The sequence below is a fragment of the Oncorhynchus masou genome, chromosome 6 (genome assembly GCF_036934945.1).
Source record: "Oncorhynchus masou masou isolate Uvic2021 chromosome 6, UVic_Omas_1.1, whole genome shotgun sequence".
NCBI classification, from domain to species: Eukaryota; Metazoa; Chordata; class Actinopteri; order Salmoniformes; family Salmonidae; genus Oncorhynchus; species Oncorhynchus masou.
The window spans coordinates 30207090-30221318 of NC_088217.1; the positions used below are offsets into that span (position 1 = coordinate 30207090).

Here is a 14229-nt window from a genome sequence, read left to right on the forward strand (position 1 = left end):
AAATCCAACAAATCACATCACTGAGTACCACTGTTCATATTTTCATGTTATGGGTATGTTTGTCATCGGCAAAGACTAGGGAGTTTTTTTAGGATAAAAATAAATGGAGTAGTGCTAGACACAGGCAAAATCATAGAGGAAAACATGGTTCAGTCTGCTTTCCAACAGACACTGGGAGATGAATTCACCTTTCAGCAGGACAATAACCTAAAACACAAGGCCAAATATACACTGGATTTGCTTACCAAGACGGTATTGAAAATCTATTTCAAGTCTTGAAAATGGATGTCTAGCAATGATCAACAATCAACTTGACAGAGTTGACACATTAAAAAATATATACACTGCTCAAAAAATAAAGGGAACACTTAGACAACACAATGTAAATCCAAGTCAATCACACTTCCGTGAAATCAAACTGTTCACTTAGGAAGCAACACTGATTGACAATAAATTTCACATGCTGTTGTGCAAATGGAATAGACAACAGGTGAAAATTATAGGCATTTAGCAAGACACCCCCAATAAAGGAGTTGTTCTGCAGGTGGGGACCACAGACCACTTCTCAGTTCCTATGCTTCCTGGCTGATGTTTTGGTCACTTTTGAATGCTGGCGGTGCTTTCACTCTAGTGGTAGCATGAGACGGAGTCTACAACCCACACAAGTGGCTCAGGTAGTGCAGCTCATCCAGGATGGCACATCAATGTGAGATGTGGCAATAAGTTTTGCTGTGTCTGTCAGCGTTGTGTCCAGAGCATGGAGGCGCTACCAGGAGACATGCCAGTACATCAGGAGACGTGGAGGAGGCCGTAGGAGGGCAACAACCCAGCAGCAGGACCGCTACCTCCGCCTTTGTGCAAGGAGGAGCAGGAAGAGCACTGCCAGAGCCCTGCAAAATGACCTCCAGCAGGCCAGAAATGTGCATGTGTCTGCTCAAACGGTCAGAAACAGACTCCATGAGGGTGGTATGAGGGCCCGACATCCACAGCTGGGGGTTGTGCTTACAGCCCAACACCATGCAGGATGTTTGGTATTTGCCAGAGAACACCAAGATTGGCAAATTCGCCACTGGCGCCCTGTGCTCTTCACAGATGAAAGCAGGTTCACACTGAGCACGTGACAGACGTGACAGTCTGAAGACGCCGTGGAGAACGTTCTGCTGCCTGCAACATCCTCCAGCATGACCGGTTTGGTGGTGGGTCAGTCATGGTGTGGGGTGGCATTTCTTTTTTGGGGCCGCACAGCCCTCCATGTGCTCGCCAGAGGTAGCCTGACTGCCATTAGGTACTGAGATGAGATCCTCAGACCCCTTGTGAAACCATATGCTGGTGCGGTTGGCCCTGGTCCTCCTAATGCAAGACAATGCTAGATCTCATGTGGCTGGAGTGTGTCAGCAGTTCCTGCAAGAGGAAGGCATTGATGCTATGGACTGGCCCGCCCGTTCCCCAGACCTGAATCCAATTGAGCACATCTGGGACATCATGTCTAGCTCCATCCACCAACGCCACGTTGCACCACAGACTGTCCAGGAGTTGGCAGATGCTTTGGTCCAGGTCTGGGAGGAGATCCCTCAGGAGACCATCCGCCACCTCATCAGGAGCATGCCCAGGCATTGTAGGGAGGTCATACAGGCACGTGGAGGCCACACACACTAATTTTGACTTGTTGTAAGGACATTACATCAAAGTTGGATCAGCCTGTAGTGTGGTTTTCCACTTTAATTTTGAGTGTGACTCCAAATCCAGACCTCCATGGGTTGATAAATTTGATTTCCATTGAAATTGTTTGTGTGATTTTGTTGTCAGCACATTCAACTATGTAAAGAAAAAAGTTTTTAATAAGAATATTTCATTCATTCAGATCTAGGATGTGTTATTTTAGTGTTCCCTTTATTTTTTTGAGCAGTGTATATAAAAATAAATAAATAAAATAAAAATCGGCAAAAATTGTACAATCCAGGTGTGCAAAGCTCTTAGAGGCTTACCCAGAAAGACTCACACCTGAAATCGCTGCCAAAGGTAATTCTAATATGTATTGACTCAGGGGTGTGAATACTGATGTAAGTTTGATATTTCTGTATTAAACATCAGCTGCTATATGACACAGGTAGACTGGAGCACAACTCGGCAGGAACTGATGTCTTGGTGGTCAGTCCGAGTGTGCACCACGCAAATGTGCATGCTTCTACACACAAACACTACTTCAGTACAAAAGGGGAAAGTCTTACATTCCTAAGCGAGCAGTGTTTATGCTTAGTCTCCACTTCTGACACACTCTCCTCTCCCAGGCCCCCACTTCAACTGAATATGCACCCCAATATTGTCTACGGATCACCAACAGTTTACACATACCAGGCCTTCTCTCTCGCTCTTTCTCTCTCAGCAATTAAGGCGACTCCCACAACCTCTTCCTGCTGAACTAGTTCATAGAGAAATAGAAAGAAGTGCTAAATGACTACAAAATACATTTGTAGAGATGTACATATTATGTCCATATTACATCAAGAACAGCTCAAATAAGCAAAGAGAATCAACTGCCCATCTTTACTTTAAGACATGAAGGTCAGTCAATCCGGAACATTTCAAGAACTTTGAAAGTTTCTTCAAGTGCAGTCACAAAAACCATCAAGCGCTATGACGGAACTGGCTCTCATGAGGACCGCCACAGGAACAGAAGACCCAGAGTTACCTCTGCTGCAGAGGATAAGTTCATTCAAGTTAACTGCACCTCAGATTGTAGCCCAAATAAATACTTCAGAGTTCAAGTAACAGACACATCTCAACATCAACTGTTCAGAGGAGACTGCGTGAATCAGGCCTTCATGGTAAAATTTCTGCAAAGAAACCACTACTAAAGGACACCAATAATAAGAAGAGACTTGTTTGGGCCAAGAAACACATTTAGAATCAGGAATTCCGCAGGGTAGCTTCGGAAAAGCCCCTTGCTTTTTTCAATTTTTACTAACGACACACCACTGACTTTGAGTAAAGCCAGAGTGTCTATGTATGCGGATGACTCAACACTATACACGTCAGCTACTACAGTGACTGAAATGACTGCAACACTCAACAAAGAGCTGCAATTAGTTTCAGAGAGGGTGGCAAAAATAAGTTAGCCCTAAATATTTCTAAAACTAAAAGCATTGTATTTGGAACAAAACACTCACTAAACCCTAAACCTCAACTAAATATTGTAATAAATAATGTGGAAATTGAGTAAATTGAGATGACTAAACTGCTTGGAGTAACCCTACATTGTAAACTGTCATGGTCAAAACATATTAATGCAGTAGTAGCTAAAATGGGGAGAAGTCTGTCTATAATAAAGCGATGCTCTGCCTTCTTAACAATACTATCAACCAGGCAGGTCCTACAGGCCCTAGTTTTGTCGCACCTTGACTACTGTTCAGTTGTGTGGTCAGGTGCCACAAAAAAAAGGACTTGGCTCAGAACAGGGAAGCACACTGGCCCTTGGATGTACAGAGCTAATATTAATAATATGCATGTCAATCTCTCCTGGCTCAAAATGGAGGAGAGATTGACTTCATCACTACTTATTTATCAGAGGTGTTGAATGCACCGAGCTGTCTGTCTAAACTACTGGCACACAGCTCAGACACCCATGCATATCCCACAAGACATGTCACAAGAGGTCTCTTCACAGTCCCCAAGTCCAGAACAGACTATGGGAGGCACACAGTACTACATAGAGCCATGACTAACTTGGAACTCTATTACAACTCAAGTAACTGAATCATAAATTAGATTAAAAAAAAGATTAAAAAACACCTTATGGAACAACGGGTACTGTGAAGCAAAGCAAACATTGGCACAGACACACACATTATACATAGACATGGATTTAGTACTGTTGATATGTGGTATTGGTGGAGTAGGAGCCTGAGGGCACACAGTGTGTTATGGAATCTGTGAATTTTTAAAAAATTGTATAAACTGTTGATTTGGCAGCAGCTAATGGATATCCATAATAAATATAAACAACTTTTGCCACTTTCAACAACTCACTACTTTTTAACTACCTTGCAACTACTTAGCATGTTAGCTAACCCTTTTAGCTAACCCTTCACCTAACCTTGACACCACTGTACATTGAGATTTTCGGAACATAGTGTACGTTTTGCAACGGCTGGGCAATGACAAATCATCGTCGAGTGGTTCCCGTGACGAATTTGACACTATGCTACCCATCACTTGAGACTTTCTTCAGCAAAGATGGCTGACAAAAATAGTAGGATGGGAGCAAATGTAAGTAGTTACAATGTCATAACAAGTCATGCAAAAATGTACAGTTGAGAGGAATATGTTAGTTAATGGGAGTAATGCAAAATTGTACAGTTGATAGGAATATGTTAGTTAATGTAGAGACAAACTATTATGCATTTTTCTTGGTCATTAAGTTCATTTACAAAATTGGCTATTTAGCAAGGTAGCTGACTAGCTAACATTAGCCAGCTAGCTAACTAGCTTTATGGGTGTTGTGACATGAGTATGAAATTGTAATTTGTGTTTAATGTTTTAGGGACTCCTGAGAAAACCTGCAAACCAGGCTCTTGTGAAACAGTGAATGTAAAGAATCTAGCAAGCTAAAGCATTTACTGCAAATCTAATGTACAATTTTGTAAGCTTGCCTTGCTGCCATGCAATGCAGATAGATGAAATAACGTAGCTAGCTAGCTAAGTTCTTGCTCATTGTGCAGTGTAGGATAAAAAATACCTGTATGCCTATGGATGTGTAGCTAGCTATGTAGCCAATCTGTGTATGGACCCAAACATTTGGTATACATATTATTTCAGAACCTAGCTATGAACCTCAGCTATCATAGCCAGTTGTATCAACTTCAAAAACCAGTCTAAATGGCATTAATGAAGCCCATGGATTGAGTAGAATATAATATAACTTTGTGCCAAGGATATAAGTCATGAACTTAGCAAAAAAAATAAACATTCTCTCACTGTCAACTGCGTTTATTTTCAGCAAACTTAACATGTGTAAATATTTGTATGAACATAAGATTCAAAAACTATGACATAAACTGAACAAGTTCCACAGACATGTGACGAACAGAAATGGAATAATGTGTCCTTGAATAAAGGGTGGGTCAAAGTTAAAATTAACAGTCAGTACCTGGTGGGGCCACCAGCTGCATTAAGTACTGCAGTGCAGTACTTCTCCTCCTCATGGACTGCACCAGATTTGCCAGTTCTTGCTGTGAGATGTTACCCCACTCTTCCACCAAGGCACCTGCAAGTTCCCAGACATTTCTGGGGGGAATTGCCCTAGCCCTCACCCTCCGATCCAACAGGTCCCAGACGTGCTAAATGGGATTGAGATCCAGGCTCTGACATTCCTGTCTTGCAGGAAATCACGCACAGAACGAGCAGTATGGCTGGTGGCATTGTCATGCTGGAGGGTCATGTCAGGATGAGCCTGCAGGAAGGGTACCACATGAGGGAGGAGGAGGATGTCTTCCCTGTAACGCACAGCGTTGAAATTGCCTGCAATGACAACAAGCTCAGTCCGATGATGCTGACCTCCAAATCGATCCCGCTCCAGAGTACAGGCCTCGGTGTTACGCTTTGTCTCTTGGTGAGACAAAACCGCGACTCGTCAGTTAAAAGCACTTTCTGCCAGTCCTGTCTGGTCCAGCGACGGTGGGTTTGTGCCCATAGACGACATTGTTGCCGGTGGTCTGGTGAGGACCTGCCTTACAAAAGGCCTACAAGCCCTCAGTCCTGCCTCTCTCAGCCTATTGCGGACAGTCAAGCAGAAATTCGCATCCTGTAGCTCTAACTCCAAAAAGGTTTTGGGACATTGTAAAGTCCATGGAGAATAAGAGCACCTCCCCCCAGCTGCTCACTGCACTGAGGCTAGGTAACACGGTCACCACTGATAAATCCATGATAATCGAAAATTTCAATAAGCATTTCTCAACGGCTGGCCATGCATTCCTCCTGGTTACTCCAACCCCGGCCAACAGCTCCGCTCCCCCCCCCCCGCAGCTACTCGCCCAGGCCTCCCCAGCTTCTCCTTCACCCAAATCCAGACAGCAGATGTTCTGAAAGAGCTGCAAAACCTGGACCCGTACAAATCAGCTGTGCTAGACAATCTGGACCCTCTCTTTCTAAAACTATCCGCCGCCATTGTTGCAACCCCTATTACCAGCCTGTTCAACCTCTCTTTCGTATCGTCCGAGATCCCTAAAGATTGGAAAGCTGCCGCGGTTATCCCCCTCTTCAAAGGGGGTGACACCCTAGAACCAAACAGTTACAGACCTATATCCACCCTGCCCTGCCTATCTAAAGTCTTCGAAAGCCAAGTTAATAAACAGATCACTGACCATTTCGAATCCCACCGTACATTCTCCGCTGTGCAATCCGGGTTCCGAGCAGGTCACGGGTGCACCTCAGCCACGCTCAAAGTACTAAACGATATCATAACCACCATCGATGAAAGACAGTACTGTACAGCAGTCTTCATCGACCTGGCCAAGGCTTTCGACTCTGTCAATCACCGTATTCTTATTGGCAGACTCAATAGCCTTGGTTTTTCTAATGACTGCATCGCCTGGTTCAACTACTTTGCAGACAGAGTTCAGTGTGTCAAATCGGAGGGCATGTTGTCCGGACCTCTGGCAGTCTCTATGGGGGTACCACAGGGTTAAATTCTCGGGTCGACTCTTTTCTCTGTATATATCAATGATGTCGCTCTTGCTTCGGGGCAATTCCCTGATCCACCTCTATGCAGCCGACACCATTCTGTATACTTCTAGCCCTTCCTTGGACACTGTGCTAACCTCCAAACGAGCTTCAATGCCATACAACACTCCTTCCGTGGCCTCCAACTGTGCTTTAACACTAGTAAAACCAAATGCATGCTTTTCAACCGTTCACTGCCTGCACCCGCCCGACTAGCATCACCACCCTGGACGGTTCCGACCTAGAATATGTGGACAACTACAAATACCTCGGTGTCTGCCTAGACTGTAAACTCTCCTTCCAGACTCATATTAAACATCTCCAATAAAATAAAATCTAGAATAGGCTTTCTAGTCCGCCTTTCGTTCCAGTTCTCTGCTGCCAGTGACTGGAACGAATTGCAAAAATTGCTGAAGTTGGAGACTTTTATTTCCCTCACCAACTTTAAACATCAACTATCTGAGCAGCTAACCGATCGCTGCAGCTGTACATAGTCCATCTGTAAATAGCCCACCCAATCTACCTACCTCATCCCCATACTGTTTTTATTTACTTTTCTGCTCTTTTGCACAACAGTATCTCTACTTGCACATCATCATCTGCTCATTTATCATTTACTCCAGTGTTTATCTGCTAAATTGTCATTATTCACTCCTATGGCCTATTTATTGCCTACCTCCTCATGCCTTTTGCACACACTGTATATAGACTTTCTTTTTTCTACTGTGTCATTGACTTGTTTATTGTGTTATTGGCTTGTTTATGGTTTACTCCATGTGTAACTCTGTGTTGTCTGTGTCACACTGCTTTGCTTTATCTTGGCCAGGTTGCAGTTGCAAAAGAGAACTTGTTCTCAACTAGCCACCTGGTTAAATAAAGGTAAAATAAAAAAATGGAGGGATTGTGCATTTTTGGTGTAACTCGGGCAGTTGTTGCCATCCTGTACCTGTCCAGCAGGTGATGTTTGGATGTACCGATCCTGTGCATGTGTTGTTATACGTGGTCTGCCACTACGAGGACGATCAGTTGTCCGTCCTGTCTCCCTGTAGCGCTGTCTTAGGCGTCTCACAGTACGTACATTGCAATTTATTGCCCTGAGCACTTCTGCAGTCCTCATGCCTCCTTGCAGCATGCCTAAGGCACGTTCACACAGATGAGCAGGGACCCTGGGCATCTGTCTTTTGGTGTTTTTCCAGTCAGTAAAGGCCTCTTTAGTGTCCTAAGTTTTCATAACCGTTCCCTTAATTGCCTACCGTCTGTAAGCTGTTAGTGTCTTAACAACCGTTCCACAGGTGAAAGTTCATTAATTATTTATGGTTCATTGAACAAGCATGTGAAACAGTGTTTAAACCCTTTACAATGAAGAGCTGTGAAGTAATTTGGATTTTTACGAATTATCTTTGAAAGACAGGGCCCTGAAAAAGGGAAGTTACTCTTTTTGCTGAGTTTAATATACATGTAGTTATTACCCACATTGCAGCCTGTACATGTAATATATTCACTGATCATGTACTCTACCTTGGCAAATAAAAGGTGCAGTTCAGGTACGCATGTCTGAGATTATTTTTCAGTCATATCCAATTCAAGGAGTATCAAATTTCAGTCTTTGAATGATGCTGTGTCAGCTTGTATGTATTACAATTATACACATCAACAGTGTTTACCAATCTTGGTCTTGGGACATCCATGGTTACACATTGTAACTATGCAACAGACTAGAAATATGATTTAACTGGTTAAAGGCTGATTTGTAATTCATATATACAGAAATAGAATTAAAAAAAAAAACAGTACACTACATCATGTAAATACTCAAACCAGTTAATCTCAATATCTAATTTCCTTCATCTGCATTGATCTGAAACATGATAGGTGTAGTATTTCATCAAATGAGACTTAATTTCAACCAATATAGAATGTGAAACGCTTTATTGAAAGAAGCTAATTATCCAAGTGTTATAAATAAATGCATTATAAATATTAGAAATACATGTTAAATCTGTACTGCCATGCACATCTGCTGTGCATTATAAAAACAGAGTAAGAAAGAGGTGGCGAGAGATGGTGTAAAAGACAGAAAAGGAAAGAAGTAAGAACATAGGAGCAGGGAATTCCACATATGATTAAAGAATCACAGTGCCTAATATTCTCTCAGTTCATCACAATTAGATAATAGTGTCTAGTGGTGTCTCCTAACAGCCTTGGGCTCCCAGTTGGCCCGAAGGTTATCTTAAGAGCGGGTGAGGTGGCGATGACAGGACTGGGGGTTGGCATCCTCTCTCACATCAAAACATACCGGCAGATAAGAGCGAGCATGTTTAAGCCTCTTTTTTTTATTATAACACTGTCAGTCATCATAATCATCAGGTGGGGAAATGCAAAACTGACCTTGGATCATTAACTCTGGGACTACTACATCTCTATCTGTATTTCAATGTAAAGTATCCCTTTAATAATAGTTCCTGTTGACCTGACCAAGTGACCTCTCACCTCTGATCATGCTGTGCCCTCTATGTAGCCAGTTCAGATACGGGAGGTGTTTACCGACACAGCTGATATAACCTAGAGAATTTAGGGAGAAGGGGAGAGGGATGAAGTGAAGGAGAGAGACTTATTGAGAAAATAAGGTGGTTAAAGAGACAGTGTTCAACAGGAAGCTGTGTGTGTGGCCTCACCTGGTGTCCACACTAAGTGGCTGCAAAGTACTTTATACTGATAAACATGAACGGACACACAAGGACAAACAATATAGCGTAGTTATAGAAAGTGTCTTACTACTCTCCATAGTTGGCCCTCTTGCCTATCATTTGAAGGTGGAAGGAGCCAGTTATACACCTGAGCCTGCTTAGCGCACAACACAATCCATCAATCAGATTGATACATGAGTGTGTGTGTGGGTTATAGGGTGTCTAATTTTTCTAAATTAGTTTTTGTACAGACATCACACCCTTACCTAAACAGCACTCTCACCTGAGAAGTAGAAATCAAAGGGAGAGAAACAGAATTGAATAACTGCAGTTGACATAGCTAAGTAAATGGAAGAATACTCTTATTGCAATGTGGATGGCTCTTAAGATCCTTTGGTTGTGCATAGTGTAGTCATGGTGTTGCCAGGGAACAGCACTCTCTTCAAAGTAGTAGGAGGTGAAGATGTCCGCACATGGATTGCCTCGCTGCATTGTTGGACCCCATCCTTGAAACGTCCTGCAGAGTTCCAGACTCTGGCACACAGTAGCGAGCTGCAGATCCCCTCCTGGTCCTTATGTCCATCCTCATGAAGTTTTGCAGGACAGCCTTCACACGCCTGAATTCCTCCAGGAGGCAGCCCCAGATGGCCCTGGTCACCCTACCTTGTAGTGCCCTTATTAGTAAATGTAGGCAATCTTTTTGAAAGAATCTCCAGTTGCAAGGTATCTGTAGGAATATGTACGATAATGTCATTATTAGACTTTTACATCAGCAGGTGTAAAAAGGCCCATGGAGTTGGGGGAATCGTCCTTTAATTCATGGCCACTTGCTCAGCTGGGCCAGGGGTGCTTTAATTAGGTCAGGTGGAAATGTCCGACTGATCAACTCATTAAAAGGAGGAAATCGCCACCGCCCGACCTCACTGCTTTCTCAACCCTGTCTAATCCAGACAGTCTGTGCGTCCATGAATCAACGTAAGTCCACCGAATCTGTTAACTTTCATCTGAACTATCTGTTGCGATCGGGGGACCGGGCCATCAGTTATTGATTAAGAGTTATTACCGCAGAGAGCGGCTTGGAGTGCACGCTTCAAACCAATTGTGTTATGTAAATAGACAATTATCACAGCCCTACAGATCATCTCAGGCCAGTTATGCCATTAATATATGGTTAATATGTAATGAAATTACATGTACATATGAAGACAAACCTGAAAGGATGAAATATTAAACGTAACTGTTTGCTGAACTGATAAATTCTGATATCAAACTGATGGAGATTAGATTGAATAACTGATAACTGATCAATTTATATGCATTATCCTTCTCATGACTATGATGAATGGTTATGATCCTAAATGACTCCATTCTGCTTCATATTCAATTTCCTACGGAACCTTATTGCGGAATTACCTCATTCTGTTAATAATGAGAATGATTTGACTTTCTGATTTGAATTTGATTATGTTATTCTGTTTCCGTTGTTATGCAGCACAGACAACCTACCCAGTAAATATACCACTGTGGTTAAAGAAATTCCTGCCTCAGTCTCATCCATTCCTCTGTCACCAGACCTGTGACCACCTGCTCGCCTTCACTATTGTCAGTCATCCTACCTGTCCAGCTACCCATACAGATTCCAATAATCTTTCCCCAGGTAACTGGATTACTGAAGTATAATATCCCTTATAACAAATCAACATAACATTTGATTGATAGATGCATGTGCACACACACACAATAAGATCATATCAAGGATAGCATCACAAATGAATACATAAACACCACTTGAAGCTTGAGGAGTTGATTAATTGAATCAGCTGTGCAGTGCTAAGGCAAAAACAAAAATGTACACCTATTTGAGTCACTAGGACTGAGAACCACTGCTCTTCATTGGGACAGGCTTTCATAGCCTTCTTTATCTGAGGACAGAACCCCACAAGAAACAGACTTCATTGTAATCAAATTACATAGCACTGAATATTATGTTACTATTATCTCTGTCCTCACTCCTAGGGACTGGAACTACACAAAAGTACAGGCCCTATCCAGAATAGCCTACTCACTTTGACAGTTGGGGCTACTATACTTTCACCCTCCTCCATGGCTGTTAACTAGTTACCTACAAATGCATTTGGAGTTGTTTTTTTTTTACAGTGATCAATATATCAAGATAGGTAGCTAATATGAAGTTTAGTAGCTGGTGATGTTTATTTTACTTAGCTAGCTATCTATACAGTATGTAAAGTTGGCTAGATAGCTAGAAAGCTCATTTAGCAACTCATTTGAGTTAGCCTGCTAGCTAGTTAGCTAATAACACAGTTTCTTTTACCATTTTCAAAATGTATATACTTACTTGAATAGCTTCTTCCAGCCATGTGGACAATTGTAAACAGGGCAGCAAAGTTTGTTTGTCACCAGAGCGTTTTAAAGCATATTACTATTGAACTATTTACCCAATTATTAATAACCAAACCTTCTTACAAACTTGCTATGCTGAATTCTTGACGCACACTCGAACTTATGCTGCCAAGCACTGGGCGGACTAAGCGGCAATTTTCCGCTTGGTAGTGTACATGCCGGGTAGAGTAAACGAGCCGTACAAGGCAGCAGTTACTCATAACCCATTTCGTTCATAGCTACTTGTATATAATGTATTATTGGTCTTAGTTGTGTTGCCATCAACAAAGGTCAAACCTGATCAATGTGTGGCATAAAAGCATGTGTGAGCGCATTTCTTGATCGAACATTCAATGTCACTTCCTTCAGCAATTTGTCTAAAGTTTGGATGGAGAAGTTTCCGTGCAACGCTCCACCACACTGTGGGAGTTGTAGTCATAAATGTGCTTTATGCCTTGTTACTTATCTGAAAGAACCATTCCATAAACATCATTTCCCAGAGACCAGTGTTTTCTGAGAGGCACCAGAGCTTCGAGCGGGGACGAACGCTCACGTAGTAAACGAACGGATGGCAGGGTGATTAGCGGTAAAAAATAAATAAAAAAAAGAAGAAAAAAAAGAAAAGAAATCGGACTCAACTCGCTAACGGGATCTGGTGCTATAGATGAGCTGAAAGCGGTATATCGCTGTAATGCTGTCCCGTTGACCCAGCCGCTCGCGTCGTTCCCAAACACTTACCACAGCGAAGGTAAAGTTTAGCACAACTCTGTACAGTTTTGGGTAGCATCCCCGCCTGTTAAATATGTATTACTTGTGGCGAGGGAAGAAGCGCAGAAATGTATCTGTCATCATGAACGGGCAGTCATGATTTTTTTTCCACTGACGCTGGTGAAACACATTTTTTTCCCGAGATGAGAGACAAACTTCCACACTCGGATTCGAAAGGCTATGAGACTAGTAAACTGGTATCAGAGCCTGATTTATTAGGCAACTCGTCTCGGGATGTGATGAAGTTCAGTGAAATTGGAAGGGATTTGTAGGCTACCTAAAATGGGCTAAACATGGTCATGGATTTGATGCTGACAATTTACCCATTGACTTGGGCATCATGTTGATGGACATAAATTACAGGAGCCTATGTCAGGAGTTACTGTTGCCTACTAATTGTTTGGCTATGTGGTTTTGAGGTGGTATGATGGGGTGAATTGATCTCCATGTTTATTTTCCTTGAGTATGTTCAAAACCACATAGGTCTGAAAATATGTGATGTACTCTAATGGATGATGTCGCAGTGTAGGCAAATAATGCAAATGTGTAGATAGAGCTCCTTCTGTGCAAGTTTAGTAGCCTGTCATTTGGTTCTGAAAGACACAAATGTCACCAATGTGACTCAGGAGGTACAATATGTTCCAGGAGTTTTTCTTTACTAGTCACATGAACAGGAACAGCTCTAAGCCCCAATGACAGCCTACAATTAGGGTCTGGAGTTTTTCCTGGACAGGTCAAGTGGTCTGTAGCCTCAGTTTCCAGGCATCCTCGCTGTTCGTGGTGAGCGTGACATGGGGAGTATGGTAACACGAGACTAAGTGATCAGGAAATCGACTGGGCTCTAGGCTCTAAACAACACAGCACAGGACACTGCTTTACTCACTATGCACTGTAACACCTGTAGTACAGTAACCATGCACTAGACCATGTTTCACCCCAATAGTCATGGCCTCATTCATTGTATTCTAATCAGGGTTGGGGTCAGTCCTTTTATAATTCAGTTCAAGTCCAATACAAAGTAAGGGCCATTTTCATTCCCTGAATTGAAAGGGGGGTGGAATCCAACCTGGCTTGTAACCCAGCCTGGATCAGTGTTCCAATAAAACACTGTGAACTGACTGGTCTAACGCTCCTTCCACCCTATAGGCCAGAGCAGGTATACTACATAGAGCTGCATGTTCTTCCTGTTTCTCTCTGCCTCTCCTAATCATTAACTGTTTACCCCTCACCCAGCTACACCAGGCTGGAGCATCAGATAGTGCCTGGCCCCATGCAAAACCTCCTGCTCCCTTTCGCTCCGGGTTTCCTCTGTTCCAAATCACCTCACTAGAACTGGGAAACCAACGTTCTGCTTCATTAGAATAATGTAATATAAGGAAATCCAAGGTGGATGTTGGAATGTGAAATCTACTGATGGCAAGGCCTTGTGTTTCCAAGATACATGTTACAATTTTACCCCGGTTTGAATTGATTCCCTGTTAATTTGTAATGCAAATAAACAGTCATTTATATATGCAGGACTGTAATGTCTTTACAGTTTACAGGGTTAGGAGGATGATATGACAAAGTGAAGATGCACAAAATGTCACTCTTATGGTTATTCCTGACTGTGTGAGCTGCCCAGGTCTGGGAAAACTCAGGCCCTGTAGTCATTTGT

At 42.6% G+C, this 14229-nt stretch overlaps 1 protein-coding gene across 1 annotated transcript in view; it reads left to right on the forward strand.

Moving 5' to 3' along the window:
• The first annotated feature begins 12323 nt into the window (after positions 1–12323).
• LOC135541877 (inositol 1,4,5-trisphosphate receptor type 1-like) overlaps positions 12324–14229 on the forward strand; it is a 187051-nt gene continuing 185145 nt past the window's right edge. Inside the window, exon 1 of the mRNA XM_064968332.1 lies at positions 12324–12552. The gene's annotated coding sequence lies outside the window, so the exon portion shown is untranslated. The remainder of the gene's footprint in view (positions 12553–14229) is intronic.